This window comes from Lycorma delicatula, chromosome 10 (genome assembly GCF_047948215.1).
Source record: "Lycorma delicatula isolate Av1 chromosome 10, ASM4794821v1, whole genome shotgun sequence".
NCBI classification, from domain to species: Eukaryota; Metazoa; Arthropoda; class Insecta; order Hemiptera; family Fulgoridae; genus Lycorma; species Lycorma delicatula.
In genome coordinates this window covers 26,099,254-26,112,072 of record NC_134464.1, presented here as the reverse complement: position 1 = coordinate 26,112,072, position 12,819 = coordinate 26,099,254, and the positions used below count along the sequence as shown (strand labels likewise).

General features: G+C 26.5%; 1 protein-coding gene across 1 annotated transcript in view; it reads right to left on the bottom strand.

The window, feature by feature from the left end:
* Window positions 1-10,615, bottom strand: part of Cpr66D (Cuticular protein 66D) — a 38,190-nt gene extending 27,575 nt beyond the window's left edge. The window contains exon 1 of the mRNA XM_075376755.1: window positions 10,471-10,615. The gene's annotated coding sequence lies outside the window, so the exon portion shown is untranslated. The remainder of the gene's footprint in view (window positions 1-10,470) is intronic.
* Between the last annotated feature and the right edge of the window lie 2,204 nt (window positions 10,616-12,819).

Below are 12,819 nucleotides of genomic sequence, written 5' to 3'. Positions count from 1 at the left end.
GTTCTGATGATTCCCTCAAGAATTTAACTTTTGAGATTACTCTAATTATGTTTAGTGTTTTCCTATTTATTCCTACTTCTAATATTTTAAAAAGCGATTCTCGATCGATATGGTCAAACATTTTTTGAAGTTTACAAATGTTACAACTGTATTTTTACTGACTTTAATTCTACGCGTATGGATAGATTTCAAAGAAAATATATATTTTTAAGTTTATTATTTAACAATATTCTGCTTTACATGGCTTTCTTGAAGCCGGTATGGACTTATCGAATTGAACTCTGGACACAACCGGTAATAGCAATTTGGAGATCATTCAACGGTTCTAGAATAAAATACTACGGAGCATAACCCAAGCGCCGTGGTTCGAGAGGAAAACTGAGTGAGATCCACGATTACACAGGCATTCCATACGTTCGAGAAGTTGAACACCTAGTTTTGAATTTACTAGACAACAGTGAGGACGTCAGGAAGCTGAAAAGATTCCATGATCTTGATCTGGTTGATGGACCGTTATGACGATGATCCTGTTTTTGGAGATAACACTTCTTATAATTATTTTTATTTTATTTTCGGCGATTCAAATTTATGGATGCTTAAGTTTATTATTTATCTATGGTTATTTTAAAGTTAATGTTTTATTTTTTTTTGTTCTATTTATATATCCGATTTGATTAATGGTGTGAAGATATTTTACTGTATTCTGACTATCAAATATTATGTTATTTCATATTTACTAGTTTTCTTGTATTTATTCATATTAACTATTTTTGTATTTGTTGAGGAATAGCATTGGATAATCCTATTTCATATTATAGCCTATCATACGACTTACTTACTGCTTCAATATGGAAGCTGATTGTAAATAAACGTGTTCAGCAAAAGAAAAAAAGTTTATTATTATTATTATTATTTAAATAAAATGTATGTTTTAAGTTGGTTTTATTTTTGTACGAATATTTTTATGTGTGTAAAAATGGTTGTTTAAACGTTTCTGTGATAAAGATTTGAAATAATGAGGAAGTACTTATCTTACGCCTTGAGTTTAATTTTCAAATCAGTACCTTTTATATTTAGTTAACTGTTTACAAATAAATATTTAAAAAAATAAAATTAACATTTTTGACTTTAAAATCATTTAAAATTTATTTTACATGTTGAATATAATTCTTTTTAAATACACGAAGATCGAGATTTATCCTTCACTAAGATCGTTAACGGAAGTCTAGATATATTAAGGATGACAAAAAAAAACTTGCGAGAGGGTCGATAAAGATTATTTCGTGGCTGCGCGGTAAACTTTTTATATACAGCAAAACAACAGTACCGTTCCAAAGAAAATAAATATTTAACCGCTAATAGTCTGCCGATTACATTTTGCTGACAGAGTAATATTTATTTAATCGGCCTACTTCGCTATCTTCTGATCATGTCTGTTCTGTTAAGATACGATAATTTCTTTTTCTATTAAACGTTACGTAAACGTGGATGTTGATTTATATGTAGGTAGTATATCACGAGTATCGTAACAATAAATCATTTTTTATTTTTATTTTTAGAATTACCAGTTCCTTACATCATAAACGGTGAAATGTATTACTTACTATTTATTTATTAATTACAGCTGTCTTTCTATGACTAGTAAAATAAATCTCTCATTAACTCTTTACAATAATAAATAAATAAAGATTAAGTCAATAAAATAAAAATATCTCTAAATTAAAAAAATAATTAATAATATATTTTCTACATTGATTATGTTATATCTTTACCGATTAGTTTAAAGCTTAATAATTTGCTTCCTGTTGTAAGTAAGAAATTGAAGATTGTGGTATTTTATTCCCGATTTTTTTTTTTCATTTTAGTGAATGTAGGATCATTTCAATGGTTAAGGAAAGAAAGATCCGTAAGGAAAACAAAGCAAAAGTATTAGATTGTTTTTTTCCTCATTTTTATCGTAACTCGTCTACGTGTATAAAAAAAAGAAAAAAAAAATTTTTATTAACTACAGTATAACAAATCTATTCTCGTTGCTTTCCTACCAAATTTTGATCTCTCCAACAAAAAAGCATGGTGTTTTGGTTTGTTTGTTGTATGTGTTCACATTTTACTTTGAATGAAACGCATGAACGATTCATTCGTTCGAACGATTTATACTTCTAGAACGATTCATTCATACGAAATATTTATACTTCTTGATACGAACGATTTATCTAAAATTATATTTGTGTTTTGGGAATAAAAAAGCTAACGCTGGGGTTAGCGCTGTATTAAAAAAAAAACAACTTAAAAATCTGATATAAATAAATGCGAAAGTTTCTCTGTTTGGAACAGCATCACCCGAGAACCAGCCAACCGATTGCTTTCAAATTTTCAGGATACATTTTTATTATCCCAGGAAAGCTTTTAAGCCACACATCGAGTTCCTAACCCCATCGGAAGTGAATTTTTGAATTATAGATATATATTAATTGAAGAAAAAAGTATCCTTTTACTTCATTATTATATTTGTCACCATGGCAACAGAAATATAATGAAGTGAAATGGCTCATTTTTTTAATTAATGAATATCTGTAAAATATTTAATATTATTACAAATATAAGGATAACGAATGCGTCGGAGTTCAGAGAGCGAAGCCCCTTGTCTGAATGGTCGAGCGAGCGAAGCGTCCCCTGACCGGCTGGTTGTTAAATAATTAACATCAATTAGGATGATGTAGAAGATTCTCGTTAGATAATGATTAATCAGCAAATTGACTTATAATTAGTATTCTACTACATCAGCTTGTAATCAAAATTACAATGTGATTGTTAGAGTAATTTGTCCTATTAAACTTTTTTCTTCTAGTAGCAGTTATTTTAAAAGATTTTCTTTCAATAGAAATTCGTCATCCTCGTAATAAAAATTATAGAGATAAGATCATAGATATAGAACCTATAAATCATTTTAAATTATGAATCTTCATAGGAAACTGAATTAATGGTTCAAACAGATCCTGTGTAATATAAAAAAAAATATTATTTTTGATCTTGTTTCAGGAGTTGAGGAATGAATTCAACAGCACAGCTTTCATGCCTACTATATTCCTTATTAAAATTTCTGATACCCACCAAGCTGGCCTAGTAGTTAACTAGTCGAAAATCAGTTATTTAACAGCTGATTTTCGAAGTCGAAGGCTGGTTCAAATCCTAGTAAACGTTAGTTGCTTTGATATGGATTTGAATATTAGATAGTGGATACCGGTGTATTTCGGTGGTCGAGGATCAATTAACCACACGTCTCAAGAACGGTCGGCCTGAGTCTGTAGAGATTAAACCTTATTTACATGTCACATATTGATATCATCCTCATCTCATTGGGCTGGCGGGGGGTTGCTTATTGTTCGCTTGTTGAACAGATTGCAACGTACAAATTAGGAAAATAAAAAATTTCTGAAACAGTAGTTCTGAAATTCCTATATTCATCTAACTTTTACTCTTTTATTTTTTCCAAATTTCATAGATTGTAGTCAAACGTGATCAACATTTTCAGGGGTTCTATTTGTTAAACATCTTCCAGGATGTGTATCACTTTCAAAAGAATTTTCACTCACTTTCAAGATAACTAACTCTAGTTTAATTTTTTGAATTATTGTTAAACGTTTAATCATTTGAATTGTTTCACTAGATGAATTTTTTTAAGCAAAAAACTAAGACTTGTTGTGTCTTCATAGATAAATGGTCATACATAATAAATAATCTTGTTCGACAGCAACCTTATAAAAGAATAAGTATATAAATAGGTTCTAGCTGCCGTGATGAATCAATGTCACGTGATCAGTCTTACGAAATTCAACACGTTTGGAATATTTTCTGAACAGTGTAACATAGTTATTACACATACCGGGTGTTTCAGAATGTTTCTGATTTACTTTTAACCAGCACATTCCTCTCATCAAATGTATTAAAAACATTCTACAGAACTTCAGAATTTTTATCAAATATATATCAAAATTTTAAGAGATTTTTTTTGGTTTGGAATAAAACTTGATTAAAAAATCCTTTTCGATTAATTTATTAACATCAATTTTTTTCAGAATTAAATTCCTATAATTTTTTTTAGTTTTATTTAATTATTAGCGATTTAACAAAATAAATTTATGCCAAACCTAAAAAACTTCTTTTTTTTTAACCTCCGTGGCCAGCTCTTTTATAACAAAAAAAAAATTTATTATAATAAAAAAGTGGAATAAAAACAAAATTTTTAATATGCAATCTTACCCATTGCATAATATGTTGATTTAAAACTGTTCCTTATTAAGCTAACAATTTTTTTTTTAATTAATAAATGTATTATATTATTTTGTTTCTCACATAATCATAAAGAAAAAAATGTCTTAATAGTACAATTTTTTTTAATTATACAGATTATTTCACCGTGGAACGGAAAAAATGTCGGGACTTTTCTACAAGTAAAAATAAACAAAAAGAAAAATACATAAAAATATAATTCGCGAAATATTTCTTTTTTCAATTATATCTTTCCCACCGGGCTGGTCTAGTGGTAAACTCGTCGTTGCAAAATCAATTGTTCAACAGCAGATTTTTGAAGTCGAAGGTTCTGAGGTTCGAATCCTACTGCAGCATTTCTCTATTTCCAAGTTGTTTTAATATGGATTTGAGTAATAGACAGTAGATACCGGTGTACTTTGGTGTTTGGGTATCAATTAACTGCACAACTCATGAATGGTCGACCTGAGTCTGTACAAGCCTACACCTAATTTACATCGCATACAAATCATTCCATTGAGGCATGGGGGAAGGTTGCATATTTTTCTCTAGTTGAACAGATTGCAACGTACTACTCATTGGGAATAAAAAAAAATTGTCTTGCAAAAAATTTCACCCTGATTTCTGTTATAAAGGTAAAATGAATCCACTGAAACTTAGATTAAGAAATAAATTCACGATTTTTGACCTGAAAAATTGAATAAAACAGGTCCCGTAACTGTATATATAGTAAAGTTTTAGAAAATTATTGTAAAACACAAAGAATTGTTTTCGTAAAACATAATTTGTTAGATTTGACATATAATTGTTAGTAAGTAAATACAGTTTTACTTTAAAATTTATAGAGAATTTGATCAGAAAAATCTATCTAATAGCTGAAATATATCTAATATATCTGTCAAATAAAAATGAAGAGGAGTTTAAAAAATATGATTTGAAATCATTTTGTTTTATAAATAATTATAAATTTCTAGAGTAGCGGAAAATACTGTATTATAATTTCAAACCGAAACAACGACTTGGAAAATAAGTATAAACAAGATCAGTTGTTAAAAAGAAAAATATAAATAAAAGTTAGTTTATTAGCATTATTTAAATTTCATTATGTAATATTAGAAATATTAAGAAACGAAAATTTATTATTTAGAATTAGTTAAGATCCATGAGTATCAGTGTTGCTTCATTTTTCTACATTCGCAAGCTACAACTGGAAAACGAAGTGTTTCCACACAAATGTTTATATAAGTTTTTTCTTTATTTTCATTTGTAAAACATGTGCTTGATATTCTTTCAGTTTCTTCGTAAACAACTACATATGTGTTTTTATGTGTAATAAAAGCTTTTATGTGTTTTTATCGTGGTAGGAATGTACCAGTAAAGAATTATAATTAAAACAGAACACCTGGATAAAACTAATTAACATTGTAATAGTATTCTGATATTCAGAAATTTAAACAATTTTTAATTTCAGCCACATCATTTTACCACATAAAACATCGCAAATATTCGAATGATGCATTAAATGTACATAACAATGCCATACAAACAAAATATGATAAACGGTATGAGATAATTATCTGGAGGTCACAGTGGAGCAGCAACATATAATATAATCCGATGTTTGATACTGTTACATTATATAAGAGTTGTGATATTATTATAATACGGACGTAGTTACTTTGACTTAAGACTTTAACTTATACAAAATGACGATTATTTTTTTTCGTATAAATTAAATATGTGAGTTATATAATTTTATATATTTTAATCATAAATTATAATCCTTCCTGAAAATGTCAGATAACCGAAAGCGCTTGAGGGAAACGAATAATATTTGGGTAAGCACTTTATATTATATATAATGATGAAAATTTGTATAAACGTTATTCTTAGGCTGTAAATGCACACAGAGAAAGGATTTTTTGGAATCCAAATTTAAAGGGAATGGAGTAACAATGAAATTTACTTTTTTTTAATTTCTGTAACAAATATCAACTTGATTCTTAGTGTCTTTAATCTCCATGTAAATATTTAATAACGAATTTCTAGTTTTTTTTGGAAATTCCTAGTTTAAAGAGTTAAAATGTATTTTTGATTTTTTTTTTTTTTGAAACCCGATTATTTTTCTTTATTTCTCGGTAATAAATGAAAAAATCAACTTGATTTTTGGTGCGTATAGTCGTCATGTAAACTGATTTCTAGATTTTTCGGAATTCATGCTTTGAACGGCGTGAAGAAAAATAAAAAATTTTGAACAATAATTACAAATTTTCTCCAATTCCGAATGCATTAAACGAGATACTCACTAATTTTAGCTTGCATATACTCTTCAGATAAATATCTAAAAAGCATTTTCGGGTTTTTGTGAATTTCGCTTTTTTAAGGGATGCGACGGTGAACTCAACCAACACATTATTTTTTTAAAATCAATTTATCATTAAATTTTTCCCTAAAAATGTTTAATATAAAATAGCCAAGATAATGGTGGAAACCCGTTTATGATTAGGGGAGGAGCACTTCTTCTACCTTATTTTTGAAATCCATAACATAAACTATTATTCTTTTTGAAAAACCAAGCTCTTCAGGGACTAAAATTTTATTCAAATCAGATCCGTTGTAATTAAGGTAATAGAGTAACAAACATGCATATCGAAAAAATATAAACCATTTCTAAGTAATAATATTATAAAAGAAAACTTTTGAAATACTCATTTTTCATAGACAGATACTTCAATTTTATTTACACAACTTTAAATATATAATAAAACCTACATTTTATTATAACACCTCTTCCCCCCTCACACACACATATATACATTTATACATATAAAATCAATATATATTGATTTTTTTTCAGACAATCCGCTAAGTACAGAATTAAAGAAACATTCTTATCTTTTGTTAACTTTATTTCCTTTACATTAGAGCGCTTTCGGACATGAGCCCATCCTCAGGAATGTTTTCTGATTTATCTTCATTTAAATTTACAAATATAACTACCATTCAACACCCTTACACATTGGTTACTTTTTATAGCCTTGGTTATTGAGTAAAATATAAGAAATTTTAAACATTTACAAAACATACATTTGTTCAGTCAAAATTGTTTTGACTGAAAATTAAAATTTCAGTTAAAATAAAAATTTTTTTGATAAATTTTAGTAAAAAAATTTTAATATTAATTGCAATTTTTAGTAAATTTTCGAAATGTTTTTAATTTTTTAAAGATTTTTGACTGAACAAATGTATGTTTTGTAAATGTTTAAAATTTCTTATATTTTACTCAATAACCAAGGCTATAAAAAGTAACCAATGTGTAAGGGTGTTGAATGGTAATTATATTTGTAAATTTAAATGAAGATAAATCAGAAAACATTCCTGAGGATGGGCTTATGCCCGAAAGCGCTCTAATGTAAAAGAAATAAAGTTAAAAAAAGATAAGAATGTTTCTTTAATTCTGTACTTAGCGGATTGTCTGAAAAAAAATCAATATATATATATATATCTTTAGTTCAGCCCTCATAATAAACAATTTAAACTGTTTTCAAAGGAGAATTTCTCAAATATTAATAGTTAATAATAAAAAATGACTTCCTTGTATGACCTTGATTAAGAGAACAGATGTTGTACAATTTAGTAGGTTTGTTTAAAATATATTACAGTCCTATATCTTTTATACATTAGTGTTTTCAATAACAAAATAATAAAGTAAATTACGTCCAATTTTTACTAATTTATTATAGAATATTTGTTAGGGATGTAGGATGTAGAGGGTATACTGAAATGAAACGACTAGCACTAGATAGGGAATCTTGGAGAGCTGCATCAAACCAGTCAAATGACTGAAGACAAAAAAAAAAATAGAATATTTCAGTAGAAATATAACAATTAAATAATATTAAAAGTAAATAAACACAGAAAAGAATGTATAAATATATATCATGCCGATAGAGGAAAGGTATCTTTTAACAACAGAAAAATACTCAGTAACAAAAAAAAAATTAATAATGAATCTGATATTCATTCAGCATAAAATTGTACTTAATTAATGTTAAATGTTATAATTTATTGTCAGTTATTAATCGTCATTATATTTTTAATTACATTACTTTTTTAAATATTTTAATTATAATTTTTTTTAGAAATATGAAAATTTTTTGTCTTAAAAATTTTAAATTATACAAAATAAATAAAATCAGAAATTATATTTTCCTATTACGAATGGAATGATTTACCATCTCTTTTTTTAAAGTTAAATTATTTATTATTTTTTTCACTTTCTAATCGATGTAATGAATACGTTATTTATATACATATAAATATAATTCAAAGTTTAAGATTATAATATTACTTTTAATTTTAATTCTTCTTTACATTTTCAATTACATAAAACAGAATTTTTAAAAATTAATAAGTAAAAATTTAAATATATATGAAAATTAATAAAACTAAATCAAAAAGAAAAATAATGGTTAATATACTCTAAGTTTTGCCTAAGCTGCTAAGTTTTTAAAGTTTAAAAGAAAATATATGAAATTAAAAACTAAATAAATAAAATTTATTTATTTATTCAGAACAAACTCAGGACGACCATTCCTGAGACGTGAGGTTAATTGAAACCCAACCACCAAAGAACACCCGTATTCCCGATCTAGTATTCAAATTCGACTAAAAACAACTACCTTTATTAGGATTTGAACCTGAAAACTTCGACTTAGAAATCAACTGATTTACGACGACGAGTTTTGCCACTAGACCAACCCGGTGGGTTGAAAAATTAAATTGATTTAATTTATAAATTAAAGGAAAAGATTATTTAAATTTATTATTATTTTCTTATAATAGTTTTAGATAACCTAACATGAGTCACAAATCCCTCCCGAAAATAAGGCTCTCTAGAATAATAAGCATTTAATGCCAAGCTTATTAAAGAAAGCGAGGATTGCACTGGTATCCCGTTTCTTTATTTACGGTTCGCAACAAATATATAATTTAAAGTTATATTCAATCCTGCAAGTGATACCTTCATTCTGTTTACCATAGGGACTTGGTGTATAGTGAACATCATTACTCTCAGAAAAAGAAACTCTTACTGATATTTCTTGTACTTAAAATCCTTTACATACATTATAATAAAAAATCTGATGAGGACAACACATGACTTTCTTATACGCCTATTAAATTACATTTACACATTTTTTTTTAAAATGAAAAATACTATATATAATTTTATTTCATTAAAAACTTCTGATATTTTCTAATTTTTTTTATAATTATTAAATTATTATTCACCGTAAAAAAAGTTTATAATGAGAGGTTAATAAATTATTAATATAGTTCGAATCCTTCCCCTGTACATGTATAAAAAGTAAAAATAAAAATGGTTTTTATATTTATCAAGTGTATGACGATATTTTTCTATTGACAATAAAAAAAAGATAATTGAAAAATAAGCTATGACTGTAACAAATTGTTAATTTTTTTCTCCTACCAACATATTTACAGTATATTATTATTTTGTATCACAAGTACGAGTAAGAGAATATTCTGTGTCATAGATTATTTATAATAACTATATTATTAATAAAAATATAAGCTTAGAAACGAACTTAGAATAGATATTTACTTTTTATGCAGCACTTTTTATAAAAAGCTTTATAGTTGTTAAACAAAATAAGTTACTCGTGAAATTGAAATTGTTACGTTTATATGTTAAATTTATTTGTAATTTAAAAATAAATTGTTTTTTTTAATCTTACAACGTATATTTTTTAAACCACCTCTTCAAAGATCCATAACATAAGAATTATTTGAAAAAATATATGAATTTTGTTTTTATTTTAAATATTTATAATTTTTGTAATATTAAAACACATAATAATTATTATTTTTAAATTATACAGTAAAATACTTACCTTTAATATTTAAAAAAATAATAATAAATTATAAACCTTATGATGAAAGGAACTGGCCGTTATCCTAGAATTTTAATCAAGACAGTTCTATAGTATTACCTAGGCTTTTTATGGCAAAACCAAAGCTTGTTTTTTTATTGATTATACCATTCATAATGGATTAAAACTTTTTTTTACAATAAAATATTTCAATGAAAATTATTGAAAATTTTTTTATATATAATGCGTTAAAATATTCTATTTCTATTTATTCATAATAATAAAAAAAATATATGGTAACACTAACCTTTGTAGTATTAGCGGGGTTGCAAAAATAAAAACAAGAAAAATAAATTAAATAACTTATAGCGAGCCGTCTAGTTTTACGATGATTTTACTCAATGGGGATGCACTCAATAATATAATAATACACAGTCATCCGTACACAACTACTGAAATGAAAATGAAATTACTTGTTGAAACTCGTGGTTATATATATACATAGGTATGCATGTAAATACTGTACTACTACACAAACACACATAATATAATCACAATGAAAGGCAGCCGGTTAGTGACGTCATTCTTCTCACTTTGTGTGTGTAGTTTTTATAAGCTAATTCTCTTTTGTGCATTGTATATGTATTTGTGTGTGTGTGTGTGTGTGTGTGTGTGTGTGTATGCGAGCGCGCGCGTGTAGGATAAGAGGAATACATTCACATCAGTGTATCTCCCACTGCAACTTCTGCTTTTTGGTGAATTAACAGTAATAGATTTTTATCGAACTCTTCGAAGTTATTCTTACCTAACACACCAGATGGATCTTGTTGACCGTAAACTTGATTATGCAAGATTTTTACATTTATTTCTAGGTTATATTTTGTAGTATTTTTTTAGTAATACCAACTTTTGTTATACATCGGTAAGCAGGACAACTAACCGCAGAATTTGGATGATGGTGACACTGATTTTTAAACTTGACTGTATTTTTATACATTTAAAAAAATAGATTTATGTTTTTTTATTTATTTTTTTTAAATTTATATATAAATGTAATTATTATTTTATTTTTTTTTTAAATTGAACGTAATAATACATTGTACTTAGCAAAAATCGGGAGCACTATGAAAAAAATATCAAAGTTTTTATAATAAGAATGATAAACATCTCATTAATGGCAAATTTTAATAAATTTAGAATGCATTTTAACGTATTACTTCTCAAATCCTTTGATTAAAGATGATATTAAATTCTACAAATAACAATATTTCACTTTATTCGCCACAAGGGTCGGCTGTTTAATGAACATCATTACTCTCAAAGGAATTAATTCTAACTAATAACTCTTATTTCTTAGATGCATTATAACTAAATACCTTGGATAAATTTATTAGTTTTCCCCACTTTTCAGTACTCTCTCTCTCTCTTCTTTTCCCTGTTTAGCCTCCGGTAATTACCGTTCAGATAATACTTCAGAGGATGAATGAGGATGATATGTATGAGTGTAAATGAAATGTAGTCTTGTACACTCTCAGTTCGACCATTCCTGAGATGTGTGGTTAATTGAAACCCAACCACTTTTCAGTACTGTTATTTTAGCCTTTTACGCCACTGTAAACTTTAAAAAAAATTTATTTTATTGTAATGTTTACTACAAATTTATAAGACTTCTTTTTTTTGAAGACAATAAAATGGGTTTTACTCGTTAAAATTTAAATTTTTATTCAAGTTTTTTTAATAATTATGAATATAATGAATGAACTTAAAAAAGTTAGAGGAATAAATATAAAATAATAAAATTTGAAGGCTAACAAGCAATTTCACATTTCATTTTGTGAAATGAATAAAAATACCCAAGTAATTTACTATCTCTTAATGAACTATTAATAACAATATAATATAATGATTACAATAAATTATTTATATATATATATATATATATTTAATAGTGCAAGGTGGGCATGAAAGAAAATTCAAAAAGTAAAAATCTGATGTGGACAACACATGACTTCCTTGTACGCCTATTAAATTACATTTATACATATTTTTTTTAAATGAAAAGTACAAAAAATTTTATTTCATTAAAAACTTCTGATATTTTTTTTTTGTTATTATTGAATTGTTATTTATCGTATTTTTTTTTACAGTGTGAGATTAATAATTATTAATAAATCAATATATTTAAATTACAAAAAAAAGTTAAAAAAAAAGGAGATGAAGTCTGATTCGAACCGATGTGCCTTGCCCTAAGATCCAAATATTTCATTAATTAAAATTTTATTTGTTTATAACTCTGGAACCAATGAAGATAAGTACCGCTTTGATATATCGTTAAAAAGCTCTCAACGAGGAGTTATTATTGTAATTAAGAAAAAGTCCAAAATGCGATTGTTTTTGGATTTTGGGCTTTGGGCTTTTTTGGACACTTTTGGTTCAGTCGATTGCAATCGAAAGGGGAGGAGCACAACTAGATGTTACAACAGTCCTAAATTCAAATTTTCAACATCCTACGGCTAATCATTTTTAAGTTATGCGAGATACACACGTACGTACAGACGTCACGCCAAAACTAGGTAAAATGGATTCAGGGATGATCAAAATGGATATTTCCGTTGAAATCTGGAAACTGACATTTTTGGCGATCACAATACATCCT